Source organism: Lathamus discolor, chromosome 1 (genome assembly GCF_037157495.1).
Source record: "Lathamus discolor isolate bLatDis1 chromosome 1, bLatDis1.hap1, whole genome shotgun sequence".
Taxonomy (NCBI): domain Eukaryota; kingdom Metazoa; phylum Chordata; class Aves; order Psittaciformes; family Psittacidae; genus Lathamus; species Lathamus discolor.
In genome coordinates, this window is record NC_088884.1 from 41,685,333 (window position 1) to 41,705,374 (window position 20,042).

Below are 20,042 nucleotides of genomic sequence, written 5' to 3' on the forward strand. Positions count from 1 at the left end.
ACCAGGCCAGTGGCTAGTTGAAGCAGCAGCTGAAGCACCTTAGATACGTTACTTCCTGAAAAAGACCAACTTCTACAGTTCATTTAAACTTTTTTTTTCTAAATAAGATTATGAAATGGGATATGACCAAGTCATGCCTAAAAACTTAAAAGCAGTACTCATCCCATCTCCAACACTGGCCATTAACAGATGCACATTTAAAAAAGTGAAGACATGGCAAGAATTCCCCCAGGAACACTTTTGGCTGTCACTCACATTCAGTAAAAACATGCTGGTGCAGGAAGTGCAGGTATTTGACAGCATCATAATAATTTTTTATTCCATAAAGTATTGTCCTCAGCTTCCCTGAAAGCATGCAGGTAAGCTGATGTTATCACCCAAGCACCGAAGCACTAAAATCCCATTTCTGAGTTGCAACATTCAGCTCAGAGATCATAACCAAGTCAGATTTTTCTACACTGGGCAGCAGTGTGGCAGAGAAATTCTCACCAGCAGTCTTTGTGCTCTTGAATTCCTCAGTGGGCCCTCGTTTTCACCATTCTGAACGACTACCTGTCATCAGCAATGTTCATCCTTTCACTGTTTTCCCCTCTCTTTTCAAGATGACTTATGACCATACTGAAGGCATTCATCTCATTGCAGCACCCTGTGGGAGTCCAGCGCCTGCCCCGCTTTCTCCTCACTGCAAAGGGCAGTTGCTCACCCTCTGCTTCCTGCCTTTTAAATGAACCATGCAAACACTATGTTTCCCAACTGTGGCCCAGTTTACTCAATGACTTTGAATAACATTCTTCAAAGACTTATTTTTTTCAATTAAAACAGACTTATCAAGCAGCTGTCAACTTCAGAACCTCCCTCTGGTGTGCTCCTATCTGCTTCATCCCATTTCTCTTGCTCTCCTTGCATCACTTTTTCACGTTTGATCCTTTAATCTTGCCTCCACATTTTACACAACTCAGTATCAGAACGTTTGCAGTTGGAAAAGTTCTTCTGCAAACTGAGGAGATACTACTGTCTGCCATGACACAGTCATCTGCCAGCTCTAGACAACAGTTCTCGCATGAGGAGGATACAAGGCATTATGCCAACCAAACTATGCTGGCAGACACTTAAACTAATCTGTGCAACTCACTATCATAGATATGTAGTTGCATCACGTTTAATTTATTGTCATGTACTTAAACAACCATAAGCTTTGCTGCAAACACAGTTCAACTGGTAAAAAAGAAACAACCCTGTAGACAGAAGAGCACTGAGAAAATACATTCCTTAAGAACAAACAGCCTCCACTATTTTTGCACAATGCCTGACACAAGGTGCCAGTCTAATATCCAGAGTTTTGGATACAGTAGGTACCATAACCAGTAATACTAAAATATATCACAGCAGGATTTGTTTTGCAGTATCTCCCCAAAACCAAGTACTTGTAGTCCTCTGCTTTACACAAGAAAGATGCAGCCGGTTTGCTTCAAAGGTAAATTTAGCATTGGGAACAGCAGCTGCACCTTGGCATGGGAACAGCAAGAAGCATTCACTGGCTTCACTCCTTGAAGCAGTTCCTGGGATATACCAGCTCACTAGTTGTCCATGCAGGATCATAACAGACCTGGCTACAGATGGTGTTTTCATGCAAGCCTCAGTGTCTAAGTGATTGCTCTAGGCTGAGATACTACTTAGAATCTATGCCTTCTGACTGCAAGAACAGGCTTGTAAGTGCTGATAAAGGGTAGCCTCCCTCCCTGCTCAAAAGCCAACAAACAAATAACCTCCTTATTTGTAAAGTATTTTCTTTTCCTGTTACTTAAAACAGCTACAACCAGCAGGCACTGCATTATGGTCAAATACAGAGGTACCCGGAGGCCTCACTTATAATGCTTTGCTGTACTCTGTAAGAACAGGCAGAGAAAAAAAATGGTTGCCTTTGCAGGGCTTTAAAGAGAGTACATAGGAAGTTCGTGCTACAGAAAGGAATCAAAGCCATGGAAAAGCAGGCTACGCAGCAACTTTTCCAGAGGCTAAAGTTTAAAACCTCTTTCATACAGGTAGCTTAAGCTTGATCACAAGCCTGCCTGCCATCACAAGAAATGTGGTCTTTTTCAAAACAAAAAGTCTCCCAGACTGTTAATCTAGCACAAGCTTAGCCACAATCAAGGACATTAGCATAACTCCCTAAAAACTAAATTTTACCAGAACAGTATGAAAATTTGCTATCATCATGCTGTTCAAAGGACAGTTCACCTCTCTAATCTGTCATGGTTTTTAAGAAATGTAGTTCGATAACATGCAGAAACTAATAATGTTACTGCCTCGAGCTACCCATTAGTAAGCTTCCAGTTTTCAGGGGTTATTGTTTCTTCACTAAGTAATTTTGCTTAAGTGAAGACAAACACAAACTGTAAAACTTCAGCCCCCCCCAGTCTTTTCTTTACCCCCGAGAAACCAGTCAGAGTTTGCACAGCAGCACCATCTGTGTTACAGCTAGAAAGCAATCGCTCTGCTGAGAGGCCTGTTCTTCTTGCAGATCAGCCCTAAGTGTCCCAAGTAAGCAGGGCAGTATTAGATTACCCTGACATCCACACAGCCTCTGGAAGACAGGTCAGAGAGGTGAATCAAGAATCAGCTGAGGAGGCAAGCCATTCCTGAGACAGCCTTTCTGCAGCAAAACAACAGTTTCTGCACAAGCCCTAACCCTGGAAGGCCGCCAACAGATCTCAGCTATTTAGCATCACTGTAGATACCACAAAGGGTGTCAGTTCCCTCCCTTTCAGGAAACACCCTTTCCCCTTCTCTAGAGGAACTGCTCACACAATTAGCTTGCAATAGCAAGTAGAAGAAATTTCTCAAGTAGTTCAAGGGACAGAAATGGGCTTTTTAAGGGCATCTGACCCAAACTACAGGCAAACCTTTCTAACACTTACATGCATCTTTTAAAATAAAATAAAAAAATCTGCCCTCTTGCCCAAACTAATTTCCTCAATAGTCAGTAATACAGAGGCACTGCAAGTAAGTCAGGCTGTTCACATACACATATCAGCCTCTGTCTCTGGCAAGCCTTGTGCAACTGAAAGCAATATATTAACGGAAAATGCCCAAAACAAGTGGGCCCTATATGGTTTTAATAAGCTGCAACATAGGATAGTAAACTAAGTGGACTAAATAAGATGTCAGTGAGAGAGGTCCAGCTAGAGGACAGCTAGTTGTATTAAAAAAAAAATTATCAGGATTAAGTCCTATAAACTATTTGCAACACATGCAGAAACCAAAAGTGCCAGACAAATGACATCATATCACCCAAGTTCAACTCTCGCTACAGACTGGGCAACTCACAGAATCACAGAATCCCAAGGGTTGGAAGGGACCTCAAAAGATCATCTAGTCCAACCCCCCCGCAAGAGCAGGATAACCTACAGTACATCACACAGGAACTTGTCCAGGCGGGCCTTGAATATCTCCAATGTAGGAGACTCCAAACCCCCCTGGGCAACCTGTTCCAGTGCTCTGTCACTCTTACAGTAAAGAAGTTCTTCCTGATGTTAACGTGGAACTTCCTATGCTCCAGTTTACACCCATTGCCCCTTGTCCTATATATATTCACTGGAAGCAACTTCAAATTGATGTTCTTGCCTAGCATTCCACAAGGGCAACTTGTAACATTTTTCTTTATATAACAAACCTCAAAAAAAAAAAAAAAGTCACATAGAGATCCATCAAAAGACAATCTCTGCCTGTAGATGTTCAAAATAACTGGGCTAGTTTGCTCAAAACCGCAAAGAGAGGTTTGTAGCTTTGAAGATCTCAGATGCTCTCCATAGAGCAGTTTCATGACAGAACTGGCTGAATTGTTTAAAAAGTGCATAGTGCATGGCATAGACTTACGCGCTTCAAATTTTTTGGCAGCAAGACCTAAAAAACCCATCTCAATCATTTCACAACTGGTAGAAGCACCTATGGTACCAACCAGCGCATAGGAAAACCGTTACATGAGAAAGGATCATACAGTTTAGTAGTAACTAGGAAAGCATTTAGCTCCTCTTCAAAAAGCAACTGAATAATGTATCAGATTTTAAAACGCCATTTCAAAAGGGAATCAAGCGGAAGACCAAGTGTTTCCTTTTACTTGTGTGAACAAAATCATGAAACATCTATTATCATTAGTATGGAAATTAGTCCTGAAACAAAGGGATATTGCACCTATCACCAACACAGGCGGACAAGCAATGCATTACAAACAGATTTTATCATTTATAGTACGGAAAAAAATGACCTTCAGCTCTTCTAAGAAGACAACAAAAAATATCCAAACAACAGTCTCTAAGTGAGCAGGGTGCTCCTATGCTATCACATCAAGATACCCATCTATTCGATGAAAGACATCAGCCACTGAACTCTCTGAAGAGAATTTCCTTTTATAAGCACCTCAAAGTTCTTCTATTAACAAAAGATTTCCATTATTGTAGGAGAGCAAAAATTGACAAAATTAATTCCAGTTTTCAATTCCAGAGTAGATAATTAAGATTGTCCAAACACAAGCATAGAAAACAGGAGTCTGACATAATAAAGGCTATCAAGGTCTGATAAACAAACTAAGGAACTAATGGTCAATGGAAGTAAGGAATCCAGTTCCTCAACACAGTAACAAGAAGGTGCCATTGGACCCTTGCAGTAATTCAAACCCCTCTGTTTCGTTGCAGTTTATTGCACAAGCACCAGCTCATCCAGAAGACAATCAACGGCAGATATGCTAACTGGCACAAGGATATATGGGAATATTTAGCAGAAGCTCAAGTAGGGTCATCTAAACCAAGCACAGAAGGGTAAGAAATTCAGATGAGTAGTGGTGCTTCAGAAAACACTGAGAACTTTTAGCTACTGAACTGTCCAAGATGGGAAGCACGAGCATCACCACAGGGGAGAAATGCCTCCTTCAATAAGGGAACACGGAGTTTAGCTGACTGGAACATCATCTGGCAGAGAAAGTCAATATATCTGGCAAAAGCTGCTGAAAAAGCTTATCATGGTTCTTCCTTAACTATGCATAGTCCCTTCCTTTCATCAACAATGTCTGAACAGCTGGTAAGTTAAAAAAGTGCTAGCTGTTTCTTTGTACAGGGCTGGACCTGTACAGGGCAAGGTAAAGAAGCAGAGGCCACCACAGGCAAGTAGCTTTCCAGACAGCTCCCGAACAGAGCTAGGCAAGTTTGAAGTTACTTTATGCTATAACATCCTGTGATGACAAAACTGAGAATCTGGCTGTAGAGAATAAAAATACTAAATCATGATAATGCTGAAGCAAGCAACAAAACAAACCATCTCGGTCTCTCCTCTTCAAGTGGTACTTTTTGCTTTTCCTGATTACTCCTGAGGTAAAGGCACCAACATCAACCATTTGCCAATACAACAGTGCTTGCAGGCCTCTGCAAAATACATGTTATGGCATGAAAACAGATTTTTCACATTTCAACTTTGAAGTGCTCTACAACTTGCATGGGAACACCAGTTACATGATGGGAAAAATGCAAATTCTTCAAGGCAAAACAGTTGTTATGATACATATACATAAATACACACACACATATATAACTCAGTTACTAGTAACTGCAGGGCTTGGTTTCATTCATGTGGAAACACTTCTTAGAGCTTTCCCCTTGTTTTTAAGTCAGGCAATGAAGATTCAGTCAATGAATGCTAAACTCCTCTATTTTCATAACATTTTTATTGAATTGTAAGTAGTGCCGGTTCACTCGTGCAGCAAAGAAGTCTCCGTAAGTAAAATGACTACAGAACTATAATTTAAAATCTAGACTGAATTGTATCTGCATGTTTGTCTCTGCTTCTGATCTGAGCTCCCTGATCATGTTCTAAAAATAGGGTAATTAACACACAATGTGGCCTTTGTTCTGCATGCGAAGATTCTGTAGCAGAAAACCTACCAAATTTCTATTTAGAACAACCTTTCATTATTAGATAAGTAATACAGAAGCTTCAATTCAAATCTGAAAAATCTAAACAAGGATTATTAAAAAAAAAAACAAAAAAAACAAAAAAAAAAAACCCAAGCTAATCAGTATAGCTTGTTGCTGTTTCTATCACTGATAATGGGAGCACAGCAGCCATCCTGAAAGGCCAAAATAAGAATCTTCATACAAAAAAGATATTTAAAACTTTGTAAGACCAAACAGAAGTATATGCATATATGCATTGTTATGGTTTTCAGCAACTCACTTTCAGATGACGACAGGTGCAGAGTTCAAAAAGCATCTGTAAACATATACTATACCTGTAGAGAAGAACTTAAGTCAAGGAAATCAAGCTTTATTTCAAACTGATCTTCATAATTTTTTTTTGCAAGTTTCAGTCAATGTTTTTGGCACCAGCAGAAGTATCCAATACCGCTGTGACAGTGAAGGTGATGAGAGAATTAAGAGGCCACATCATTAAGATCTCATCAGTTAAAAAATAGCAATCTCCTTTCTAATGATGTCACTTGCACACACAAGGAACAGAATAAAGCACTTAATACCAGCTCATACTTAACCATCCAAAGTCAAGACGAGTAACACCCAAAACTGGAGTATCACAGAGTTAAGAACTGCTTAAAAAGGTGACCCAAATGAGGCAAAATGGCACTAAAATCTAAAGTAACATATATTAAAAGAAGCAACTAAAGCTAGAAGATCAAAAAAATCGCTATCTAAAGACACAGGTACAATTGCATGAAGCCCACTGAAGACTGCTACTCAAAATGCGTAAGCAATCAAGACCTGAAATGAATGTGATGACTAAAACTCACAATGCAAAACATGATCATTCTGTACTTCAGTAACATATCCTTAATAGAAACACTGTATTCACTGCTGAACACTGCAGAAGAGAGGAAACAGATCAACTCAGGGCCTAGCAACATGAATACTTTAGGAATGAGAGCAGTTTAAATCTGAGATTAATAGTATTTGAGAGGTGAACAATGAGAAGTAACAAAAAAATACCTAAGTTAAAAGGAAGTTCAAGATGAACCAATTAAAAATTGGCTTGAATGTAAACAACTGTTTTATTTCATGTCCCCTCCCATGCTCCCTCTCCCTCCAGCCTAACCTTCCAATGCTTAAGACAGGTTTTTAACTAGAGCCAGAAATAGGCTCTAGTTAAAAGGCCAGGAAACTTTTCATCATGGGCAAGCCATCCCACAAAAAAGTGAAAACTGCCCCTCCTTCCTTTGAAGCATCTCATATGAAACAACATATCTAGATACAGCGGTGTTCAAGGCCAGGTTGGACAGAGCCTTGGATGACACGATTTAGTGGGAAGTGCCCCTGCTCATGGCACGAGATGATCTTAAGGTCCTTTTGAACCCTAATTATTCTATGATTCTATGATAAAGTACTGGACTGAACTACTCTTACCACAGACGGTCAGAAAAGCCAACGATATTTATGATTCTAACCTGGGTCTTCAAAGCCTGGGTGTTCAGTCCATTCTAGATTTTAGATACCTGCTTAGTCAAATCTCTTAACCAGAATTTCTAACATTTAGAAATTAGAATAATTCTACTATCTCTAAGACTAATTGGTTGCAATTTAGGTGGGGGTGCTGGTATGTTTTTAAAGAATAAATGTCAAATCAGCAACTGAACACTTCACAGCTGCAGGTACACCCAGAAACTGAAGTCTTCTAAAAAGCTGCTTTCACCTTTTCATCATAAAAAGCTACTAAGGATCAACTGGTAGTATTTTATTCTGAAGTCTACAAAGACCAGCTGAAACTGCTGATGTTCAACTGCCTACTCATTAGCACAAGTTAAGCTTTAAACTCAGACACTGCTGAAGTTTGTCTGTGCAAATGTACATTTAAGCATACATCCAGCCCCCAAAAGCATCTGTATTTTCCAATACTAAAAATCTTAACAGCTCTGCATCTAAGAAGGATCTCCAGTCTAATGTTTGACAGTAGTTGAGATGCAGATTGTGTTTTGGTCATAAATAAATTCATTTAAAATATTAATCTTTAGGGAGAACATAAATTATTTCAAACCTTACTTTATGTATATTTTAAAACTAAGTATGAAGTAACAAAAGTAAATTAGCAAAGTCTTCTTTTTTTTTTTAATGCTAGAGAAGTTTTAGTCTGCAGTTTTCCTGAAAAGATCAAAATTACCATTAGATAAGTGAGATCCATCATGAAGATTTTTTCTTTGCATTAACATTGCTGAGTGTAGAAGTCCTCAGAAGCCTCATGCATTGCTTCTAAGTAGCTTAACTTTTCAGAAGGTCATCAAATGAATCCCCAAGCAACTTCTGTGATGCCTTCCAGGCACATCTGGTTTTCTAGACAAATTATGACATTATAACACCAGACCTACTCTCCAGATCAACTATGTTAGGTGATGAGGAACTTCACTAACCTCAGAGCTGATTGAGAATCAGCTAGATTGAATTAACTTTAATTATAATCACTTTTGAGCTCAAAGTAATTTACAAATTAAAACTGACCTATAAGCACTAAACCCATCATCACAACCGTTTCTTGGATTAAACACTACTTGGGCAACTCAGTTGTGCTCTATTATTTACTAGCAGCTTTCCTAATAAGTTAGATGAATGCAGTTGCCCAGAACAGAAGCTAACTTAGAAACCCCCTCCAAATCTAGTAAAATGCAAAACTGGTATTCAAGTCTTATTTCTGTCTGCAAAGTACTATCTTCTGTACCACACAAATACCAAAGCACTATCAACTCACAGAAAAACCCAGAGCTGAAGTCCCACTGAATGTGTATACAAATGCAGAAAATCAAGCAGGTATTGAAAGAATACCTGCATCTCCATTCTCTATCTGTCCAATTCCTAAAGCAGCCCAAAGAAATAAGAAACAGACATTCAGTTTGAGATACAGCATGTTTACAGCTGCATCACAAGAACCTGAAGACGAATTGGGTTACAACCGTATTAACAAAAAAGTGCAGATACCAGAGGTATGATCATCACGCCCCCTGGTCTACTAGAACACACTGGCTTTCACCAAAGGATTCAATCAAAAATTCGTAACAGATGATATTTGTCTTACTCCCCCTGAGATTTCTCACTACTGAAATTTAAATCCTGAAGTTATTTTATTCCCCGGAGAAATACAACTTCTGCCCCAGTAAGCTGAGTTCTCCATGTTACAATTACTTCAACTTCTAGAAGCTAAGTGAATAAACAGATTTATACCAACGCAACAATATAGTAAGCCTTGATGATCTGGAGTTCTGTATTAAAGTACATGGTCTCAGCCTGGAAGACCCAGGTCTCACTCACGGTTGTGAAAATTCTGTTAAACTTCAAGACTGTTAACAACTTCATAACATATATGCCCACAATAACTTGCTTTCGGTTTCACTTGTGCACACATGCCGATTATCAATTATGAAAGCAGCAAAATTAAAAAAACAAAACAAACAGACCAACCATTTCCAGGATGCTCAGAAAGCAGACCACCATAACAAGTCCTCTGCCTGCTCCCAAGAACAGTTTCTGAGTGAGGTCAGGGCTAGGTGAAACACAAGACTGGCTGTACACACAGTGCTGCAGCAGATCCAGCACTCTGGGAACTTCCTGTGATGCAGGGCAGTACTTCTGTGCACTCCCAGCAATCCCAACACTCACTTCCTAGTCCTGTGAACGTCAGGGAAGGACCAGGGGCTCTGAAAAACACCAAACCTACCACCTGTGCCCAAGACTCTCATTCTACAACCCTCTGTCCTCAGAAACCAGAACACATGACAATGCAAGGTCTGCCAGAAAACACAGAAAAATGGAGGGGAGTTTGCTAATACATATCTCTTGCAGGAGTAAGTGGGTCACACAAGTTTAAGTTTGGGTATTGATGACCTAAGCACTTGTGTTAATGTTTCAGGTACCTGAAGCCTGAGCAGCCTAAACTTCTGCCTGATACAGAAGCACCTAAACCACTCGTATTTCAGTGCATGCAGATTTCAAACTCTGTTTTGCCATAAGAATTCAGATCATTTCTGGATTTACAAGAGACTGGAAGCCACTCACCTTACTCCAGTCCAAGCACAGTGCTTTTATCATTCTTTGAAGAGCTTACCACTGGAAAATGTACCACTGGAAAATGGGCACAGCAGGATGACCACTAGCAACATTTTTGTCAGGAGCTACCTACAGCTGTACACAGCCTTAGGCCTTAGCTCTCCACTCAAATTTTATTTCATGATTGAAAATAACCAGGCACTATTCTCCTGCCTTGTCAGTGTAATGTCCACCACCAGACATCAAAATACCAATAGAAGGGGGGAGGAGAGGAAAGTATCTGTCATACCTTGCACACCCAGTGCCTGCTTCTCTTACCTTCCTCAAAGGAGTTAAAGAATAAAACCTAAGTGTATCTCTATGGGGCTCCAAACAAGGATATGCACAAAACTGAAGTGTGCTTGGAGTTAAAAACTCCAGAAGATGGTAACATATTAGTACCATAGCACAGCCACTTGTAGAAAGGTTTGTACCCCCTTCTGCAAGCAAATGTGGAAGGTTTTGTATTAAATATTGAAAGCCTCGTAATACTGGCAGTGTAGGTCCCCTACACATCCAGCCCAGAGTAGACTGAATATGTTTTATATGTAGACAGATCTATATGAATGCTAAATGCAAGCCAATACTTCCAGCCGTAGTGACTAGATCTGCCAGGTAGTTTCTTAGCCTTCCTTGGTGACGGTCATCATGCACCTCCTGCATTTGCAACCGTGGACAACGGGTTGCATCAACAACCACCTACGAAGGCGGAAAGCAAGTGCCTTATTTCGGGTGACAGCAGCGAGCAAGCACCCGAAGAAGAGGCGCGTCGGACCCCAGAAAACCGCTCGTTCCTGAAGCAGGAAGCACGAGTTGCCTGTCCCCTGCCTGAATCTCTGGGTCCCCCTGCCAGCAGCAGCACAGCACAGCACGCCCCGGCCGCGGCAGCCCGCACGGGAGCGCGAATTAGGCGCGGGAGCCAGCACAAGGCCACAGCGCGCTGCCATCGCCCCCCCACCCCTCCGCCATGTGCGCATCCACCGCCACCCCCAACCCCTCCCACGGCCCTGCCCGCCGCCGGACCGGCACACACGGACACGGACACGCACCCGCTCCTGCCCGTGCCGCTTTCCGGCCTCGCTGCCCACCCCGTCCGCGGCAGCGCCGGCCCCGCTCCGGCCCCACGTGTTGCCGCGCTGACCCTTCCCCCACACGCTTCCCGGCGCCGGCCCGAGCCGCGCGGCCCGTTCCGGCACCTCCGCGGGCCGCGGCGGGGAGACCAGCGACGGGGGCGGGGGTGCGGCGGGCAGCGCGCGCCGCCGAGGGGCCGGGCGAGCCCCCGCGCGGCCACCGGCGAGAGCCTCGGGGCGGCTCGGGCACCGCCGCCGGAGGGGCCGCGCTAGGCCAGGCCGGCGCCCGCTGCCTCCCCGGGCGGGAGCGGGGTCCAGCCGCCCGCCCCTCGCCACCCGCGCACCCCCCCCCCCCCCCCCGGGCCCGGTGCGGCCGCGGCGCGGCGGCGGGGCCCCGCCCGGTACCTGCGCGGGCCGGGTCTGGCGGTGACTCAGGAGCGAGGAGGAGGCGCCCGCGCGGCCGGCGGTGAAAAGACCCGAGCTCCCGCCGCTCGCGCTCATATAGAATTAACGTCACCACGCACACCCCCTCCCCCTCCCCGCGCGCCACGGGTCTCCCGGCAACGCGCGAGCGCGCGCGCTGCGCCCGCCCTCCCTCCCTCCCTCCCGCCACGCCTCGGGTGCGCGCGGCTCCCTCGGCCGCGGCCGGCCTGGGCCCCGGCCCGCGCCGGGCGGCACGTGTGTCCTCGCACGTACCCGCCGGGCGCCCGCCCCGCGCTGCCCGGGGGCACCCAGCGGTGCTGCCCCGCGGGGTGGGCCGCGGCATAGCGCGCTGCTGCCCGCGCCGCTTGGTGCTGCCCGGAAGCCTCAACCCGGGGGGGCGTCCGACGGGGCCCGGGCGAAAAACAGAGGTTACTCAGACGGGCGCGCCCCGTTCACACAGGCTGCCGCGAAACCGCGGACCTTAAACGCCCAGGCGGAAAACCACGGTGGTTCAAACGCTGTCTCAGGAGTTTCGGTGGTTCCTGCCTCAGCCAGGGTGGGCAGCCCGAGGCAGCCACAGCTTCAGCCCTCCCATGCTGACCCGCCGCGCTTGGCTGCCCGCCACCTAAGCAGCCTGGTTTCCTGCGGACACCTCCCGTGCCTGACTGCAAGCTCCACGCGAAGTCTGTCCTAAGAGTGATTCCTTTCTAGGGTTTCCCCCCCGTGCACATGGTCTGCAGTAACAGCGTGGGGCACACTTGGAGAGGACACCTGTGATCCACAGTAAACTTAGATAAATGTAAATGTCTTTGAGACTTTTAGCTCCTCGTGGCTGGAATGAGCCGGTGATTTCAAATGTAATTAGAGACAGCTGGGATGGACAAGACATATGGCGGGATGGCAGAGAGCTGTTTGCTGAGGATGTATCACCCCGTGTTTAACGTGTATTCCTTACATTTTGCTAAATTCTTACATCTACTTGTCTAAAACAATCTGCAGTCCCAATGTGGCTATTTATATAATGCAAATGACCACAGAAAGCAAAAGAGGAAGGAAAAGTGGTGGATCTGTCTAGTATCTGCGACATAAACCTACATTAAGAACAACATAAAGGACCTTATTCTTGACTACAGTGCCACACATGTTTTATTCCAGTATATGGCAGATGTCTTTTCTGGTAAAAAAATCCCATCTCCAAGACAGGAGTTTATGGAGAGGACTTCAGGATGAGCTGTTTCCCAGCACAATGAATTCTGGGAAGTGGGCTTTTTTATAACATGCCATTTCAAATAGCTAGAAATGGTGAAAGGTAAGCAGGCAAAAGAAGGATCCTGGCAAAAGGTTGCACATCATAGTCCAAGTCATAAGAATTAGAAACAGGATGGAGGTGTTACATGATTCTAAAATGAAAGTACCTGTAGCCCCCTTGCGACCTTCAGATCTTAAAAGTGTACAAAGTGCTGATTATTTATTTATCCGAGGTGTCCGGTGCTTGGGAATATGAAGAAAGCAGAGGTGTACAGAAGGCATTTGATAAAAACATGCGATGGGCCGGCATTTATTGCAACACCGATTACGTGCTATTGCAGGCGTTCCCTTCACTCAGTCAGCTGAAGTGGCAACCCTCTGTAAACAAGTGATTCACAAGGCAGCAGCTAGCCTTGCTTGTCTTGGAGAGACCTGCTGCCTCGTGACATGCAGAACCCCAAGGTGAGGCCTGGTGACCGCTGTAGAGAAGCGGGGTGCAGCAATGAGATGTGCAGACGCCAGCAGAGTGGAGTAAAGAATAAGGTCACCAGCAGCAGAGGACATGGTGTGGGGACAGGTCTAAGCAGGCCTAAGTGGGAAGCGTGTCCCTAGACTGGGGGAAAACTAAGTAGGAAGGGGCAAGGGAGAGGACATACGGACATCTCTCCTGCTTCCACATGGTACCTGCCATCACACCTGTATCGAAAGAGGAAAAGACAAGCCTGCTTCTTGCAATACCCGAATTATACGCACATGCAAGCTTTCTAGTTTGGGTTGATTTTGACGTCTGTGCAGTTGTGACAATGAGACTAAAGAAACTTTAAAGTTAGACCTGAGTTGAAGTTAAACCTATACTTGAGTTTTAATGGCCTATATATTTTGATTTGCTTTGAATTTTCATCTGCCTGGCATCTCCCATGCTCTGGAGCATCCTCTGCAACTTTTAGTTTCAACCTAGCTGGATAGTTGGAGTACTGCCTTGGTATTGCAGATAGTCAAAATCGTGTTACATTTCTTGAATAATGGGAATCGGATCACCTGAGAGCACATTAGGCACTGGCGTCAGTTTATATTCCGGATTATTTTCCTCATATCTTGTATGTTTTCCTCACATATTTTCCCCATTATTTTTCAAAATATCACATCTTGAAGCTTTTTTAAAGCCTTAGAACATGCATGTAAGAAATGTGGAGGTGTGATCACTGAATGGGCAGAGACACAGAGTCTTCTCCAAGCTGGAAGAGCTTTGATAAGAGACACAAGAACTGCTCTATGGCATAGAAGGGGCAGATCTCCTGGGGACAGTGACTTGAGGTCAAATTGCTGCTCAAGATCAGCAGAAGAGTTTGTACCAGGTCTCTCCCATGATAGTTGAGTGGGAGCTACGGACTATCAGGGGATCTGACCTTCCCCCCGAGTGCAGGCCTTATCAGCCATGCTCACCTTTGAGTCCTTTGAGTCCCACAGCCTGCAGAACTGACTGGCACGTTGGCTGTAGAGGGAGGCTGAGGCAGGGGCTGTCTCCAGGCAGAGACCATGAGGGCACCTGGGGATAGAGCACAGGCCTTGCTTCGTACGTGCAAGGGCCTGATGGAGGGCAAGCGCTGAAGCTGTTGCAGAATGTTAAGCCAGTATTTCTGTAACAGCCTGTTGCAACAAACGGGTTTGGCACTCACATCCAGGCTGAATCTTCCTGAGCACAGCATGCACCCTCTGTGCTTGGGCTGCATTCAGGCTACAGCTAAGCTAAAGCGATAGTGCTTTACCTTGGGGAAATGTGTTGGTCATGGAGCTTGGCATGCTTATTTCGGATCAAGAACTCCTCTGTGGCAGGTGATTCACTGAAGATTTAAGCTGCTTTTTCCCTTTTGTACTAACAGAAAAAAGCAAAAGGTCCTTATATGGATCTGGATATGATTACATGAACACCTAGACGCCCCTTCAGAGTACTAGGCACACTTGGCACTTACCAGAGGCTCAGTTTTACAGGACTCATCTCTGGGACCTGCTCAACACTGCAGACCTGCAATGTACAAACAGCTATGACCACACGTTCTTTTCTACACATAGCTGTTTCAGATCAGCTCACCCCTGACTGTTTTCCAAAGTACTGATTGCCCAAGGTTACCCTTTCCTGAAATCTCTTGGCAGTGCTCCTCGTGTGAGCACTGAGTTACAACGAGGGATGATATGAGCACTCCTTGTCTGCTTCTGTCTGCGGTAGCTGGCTGAGTTACAATCACCATGGAAGTTATCATCAGTCACCGAAAATGAGAACACCCTCACTGAGCTATTTACAGAGTAAAATACCCCAAGGTTCCCCAAGTGCCACAAAGAGATGCCTTTTCCTTGATAGGGTTTAAAACTGCAATGAATTCCTGTGCGGAAGTACTAGGTTTACCATTACACAATGAAAACAGTGAATCCAGAGTATTTCTTTTAAAAGACTGAATTGCTTTCCTGTGGCAAAAAGCAATTCTTTCAGCTCTTTACTGAATGATTATTCCAATTTACATGGCTAGCCAATGAATGGTACAGTGCAGAGCTGTTGTTAGTTCTTCCACGTATTGTTTACTTTTTGAGGAACTACTTGTTTTCTAAAGGAAAGTACCTCATCCCAGAAAACAAGTCATGGTTTATAAACAGAGCCACAGGCAGCACAGAAAGTTCTGCTGAACTATCACATGGCAAATCATGCAAATCCCTGCGTGGAGCTGAATGAACACCTCTCACAGATTTCTGGTTTGCACTTGCTTTTGCTTTTGTGCAATGAGAGCAAATTTTCCCTCAGGGAACACATTTGCAGTCAGGGGTAGCAGCAAACTAAGGGAATACAGTGTGGGTAACCTTTGAGATACTGTAACAAAAGACAAAGAAAAATGACATGGCTCAGAAAAAGTGAAGTGCTGAAATGTGATTATACACTTTTTGACATAATAAAACCTTCAACTTCTTTCATTTCTCAGTATTTTTAACTCTCCAGAGGACTAAATCATGGACTAAATCATGACTCTTCCGTTATAGGGACCGCTCGTAGATACAGAAGGTATAAACCAAAAATAACAGGAAAAAAAGCCCGAAACAGCCTAACTTAGGGGAGAGATGAAGAAAACAGGGTTACAGTGTGGAGTGATAAGCTGAGGGGGAAAGTAAATGATACAGGTGCATTGAAATTGCTGAAGAAATTGATGTGCAAGTACTTTAGAGGTGGTACAGCAGTTAAAATCTCAAGTACTTGCAGTCGGTGTTTTTTAGGGTCATTCCTGGGAGCTAGAACTCACTGCAGGTTGTTTTTTTAAACATTGCACTTATTGTGAAATAAATCTATCTAAAAAGCAACTGTGCTAACAAGTATCCCTGTAGAACAGACTTTTTAAAGAAGCTGGATGTGGAAACTGATAAATTATTAATTTATTACACGAAAACAAGGCTTTTTATTATGCATATAAATGAGTTAAGTCATAAGAAAAAAAAATTACATTAAATAGAAGGAGCTACATCTCTTGTAGTGCCTGTGGTTGGTCCTAATGTATCTAACGCTTAACACGACAGTAAAACTATATACAGAGTATACCTGCTACTGCTAAAAATGCCCATGGAAGCACCCCTCTTAGGGACAGGAAATATGTTCAGCCCCAGAACTGGGCAGGAAAAGGTTCTGAGCCATATGAAAAAAATAGCATCCCAAATACAGGGAGGAAAAGACAATAACCCATTCTCATGGACTGTAATCCCTCTCTCCTTGTTCACCCCAAAAATCACAGATGGAGCAAATCCAGAAATTCCATTTAGATCATCTTCAATCATTTTGTTTTATATGTACAATTTCTGTGTCCTTGCTAGTGTATTTCCAATTAAAAATCACAATAAGCCTCAAATCTTGCATTCTGTTATTAAAAAATTTCAGAATGAACCCCAGATGATTTTAGAACTTCTTGTCCCATATACTTCTCGACTCAAAACATTTGCTAAGACTAGCCCTTTCGGATGAGCAATTTAATTTTCAGTGAATTGGCAATTACCAATTTCATCTCTGACCTTGCCCTTTAAAAATAATTCTCATCAGCTCTAGTCAGAGTATGACCTGGCACAGGAAAGGTTGTTCCTTCCTCCCTTGCAGCCTCATTTCTCAGAAAACTGTAAACCTTCAATAAGCACCGACACAGATACAAACCAATTGCTTTTCTCAATACATTTTTCTAAAACTTTGTTTTCAGCAACATGGATGGACAACACTTTTGCCTGAAGACAGCTGCCTTGGCATCACGTAGCAGTGCAGAATATGGGTGGAGAGAACTCCAGCTACCCAACTTTAGTCAGCAAAAAATGTAAGGTTTTATGTAACTTAGTGTCTCAAAATTATAGTTGAAAACCCAGCACGTCAAGCGGATGGCATTCAAAGGCTGATCAGCTGCATAGCAGAAGCTGTCTGAAGAATGTCAACATAGGGATCTGAACAAGCTCTATTAAGTAAATTTGTAAGAAAAGGTGCATATTTGAAACTTTTTTTGTAATGATTGTTTTCTCTCTTTACTCCTGTACTGCTTCCTCTGTAGCTTTGGCTTGGGGCTAATAATTGAGAGATTTAAAAAGGAAAGGGAAGGATATTCAGCTGAAGATCTGTTGAGTTAGGCTTAATGGCTGCGGTATCTCACATCACCACTGCACATTCCCAGACACATTTTCTCAGGACAGTCTGTCAAGGACTGACACCTGTTCTGTCACAGAAGGCTTCTGGACGAGTTTGTCCTGATGGGATTTTAAGATGCTCCAATCCTCTTTACTGCAATAACCAACGCAAACTTTTGGTCAGAAGATCATGCTGGATATTAATGTTGCTGCAAGGCCCCTATCTACCAACCTGAACTGCTGTTTAGGGAGGTTTGCTGCTTGCTGTGGACTTGGATCTGGGCACACCGCGGAGACATTGATGTCCTTGTCCCGTCCTCAGACTATTAACCCCTGCTGCTCTTCCAGGTGGATGCCAGTGCTACTCAGGGGAGACCTGGAATGTATTGAACATGGCTACATGACTCTGGGTGAAGGCATGGGGGGCCCAAATGGTTTTGTCCTTGATTCTGCTGCTAAGAGGTGAATAAATTCTATGAATCAGCAACTGTTTGTGCAGCTGGTGTCAATTACAGTGATCTGGTTTTTATGACCACAGGTCTTTTGTGAGGGTCAAAGACTGTTGGGGAAAAGACAGGATCCCACCTGACTAGGCAGGGCAAAAACATCTTTGCCAACAGGCTGGCCAACCCAGTAAAGAAAATTTGAAACTGGGAATGATGTGGGACGAAATTACAACCTACAGTCAAGTGAGGAAGTGGTGGACTGGGTTGGCAAGCAAAAGATACAGGGTGGACAAGAGAGACATTGAAAACAGCAGTACAGGACTGAAGGGGACCTCAAGCATATAGACTGAAATAAGGAAGTGCCAAAGAGGACAACATTATGAGGGAAGCTCTCACATTTTTCCTGGGAAATCAGCACAACTGTGTGCCTTTTTGAAATGCCTGTACATTAACACATGCAGCACAGGGAGCAAAGAGGAGGAATTTGAGCTCCATGTGCTGCTACAATCTCATTGGCGTCACAGAGACATACAGGGTTAGCTCACGTGGCTGGTGGACAATGGGCACAAACTGAAATATGGGAAATTCCATTTAAACATATGAAAAAACTTTTTCACTTTGAGGGTGATCAAATGCTGGCACAGGTTGCCAGGTTGAATCCTTGGAGATATTCAAACCCCAGCTGGATATAGTCCCCAGCAATCTGCTTTAGTTGTTCTTGCTTTGAGCAGGGGTTTGGACTAGGTGATCACCAGAGATGCCTTCCAGCCTCAACTATTCTGTGATTCTGTGCTATTTACACAACAGCCGTGTTGACATTTGATGTTAAAGGATGTGAGTTTGAAAAGCTATGAAAAAAAACCACACCTCAGCTAAATAAATGAAAAACGCAATGTAATACTATTAACTTAGAACCACCAGAACAGTAGCACAGCACATCTAACACACTAAATGCTCTGTCTGACATCAGACGTGTGTGTCTGATTAATTCCAAAATATTCACGTAGAAGGCAAATCAAAATTGTTCTCCATGATTTACATGACCAATTTGCATAGGGAAAGAGAGCTTTCATACTTGGAGAACTGGAAGTTGGCTATATTCTCTGCTGTTTATTAGGTCTCTTTCTACAAAGCCATGCCGGGTCGTGGTTATAAATATAGCATTTTAGTGTTCTGCGGAAGAGCAGACTGCTTCTGCATCATTTAGTCTTATAATCTCGATGCATTTCAAATCGTATCTGTAGCCTAATTTAGGCTGTTTTCTTATGAAATATATCAGTATTTAAAAAGCTGAAAGTACTGATAAAACTGCTTTGGAGTTTTTGCTTGTCATTTTGTTTTGTTGCTTTATTTTGATGCTTTTACTTTTCATCTTCTTCTCTCTCCTACTGCAATAAACAGACCTGCCATTCTCAAGAACTCTGTGGCATTTCATCTACACTAGCTGGAAAAGGATGAAGGGCAGAAACTAGGCAGAAAAATAAAGGGAAGTTACAAAGGACGGGAGAAGAGCAAAGGAAAGGAAGTGTGATTTGCTACATGAAGTAAGCAAAGCCTATAAAAATAAGGGGTGGAATTAATTCCACATGTTCTCAGCTTCAATATTTCCACTTTCCTGGGGTATCTTAATAGTGGAGAAAGATAAGCTGTTGTACAGTGTAATTCACCTGGGCTGATTTAATTGCCTGCTTGAAGGTGGGATGAATTGTGCCCTAGAAATGCCTCTTTCTGTCTAATGACAACAGAAAGCCTAGAGGATGAGCTCAAATGTAAGCAGGTGCATTTACTGAATCAACCTAAATTCTCTAGCACTATTTTGAGCACCTAAAGTGAAGAAAAGGAAGCAGAAGTGATTTATGCACCTTGTATCTGCCAAAGCTGGTGGTGCCCTAGAGCACCTGGAACAAGAATTTCTCAGTATATTTATTTTGCATGTTTAGTGCTGGTTTTCTTTTCTGCTCTCCATAGTGGTATCTGGGTCTGAAATGCAGAGAAGATACATAGGGTCTGGTTGCTAGGCTTGGGGCTGTAAGGGTGATATCTCCTCCAGTGATCACCTGACTGCCCTCAGTGGCTGCCTAGGTCTCTTCTTCCTCATATGCTCTGGGTTTACTTGCTGGGACTTGATAGTGGCTGCAGAATTCCAGGAGTGGGCAGATGGG

General features: G+C 43.6%; 1 protein-coding gene across 3 annotated transcripts in view; it reads right to left on the reverse strand.

Moving 5' to 3' along the window:
• NAP1L1 (nucleosome assembly protein 1 like 1) overlaps window positions 1-11,662 on the reverse strand; it is a 29,366-nt gene extending 17,704 nt beyond the window's left edge. The window contains exon 1 of one of the 3 annotated variants that reach the window (XM_065669223.1): window positions 11,540-11,662. The gene's annotated coding sequence lies outside the window, so the exon portion shown is untranslated. Of the gene's footprint in view, window positions 1-11,113; window positions 11,133-11,539 lie in introns of those variants that run through there. The other 2 variants (XM_065669215.1, XM_065669217.1) reach the window with 2 other exon arrangements.
• Window positions 11,663-20,042: the final 8,380 nt, after the last annotated feature.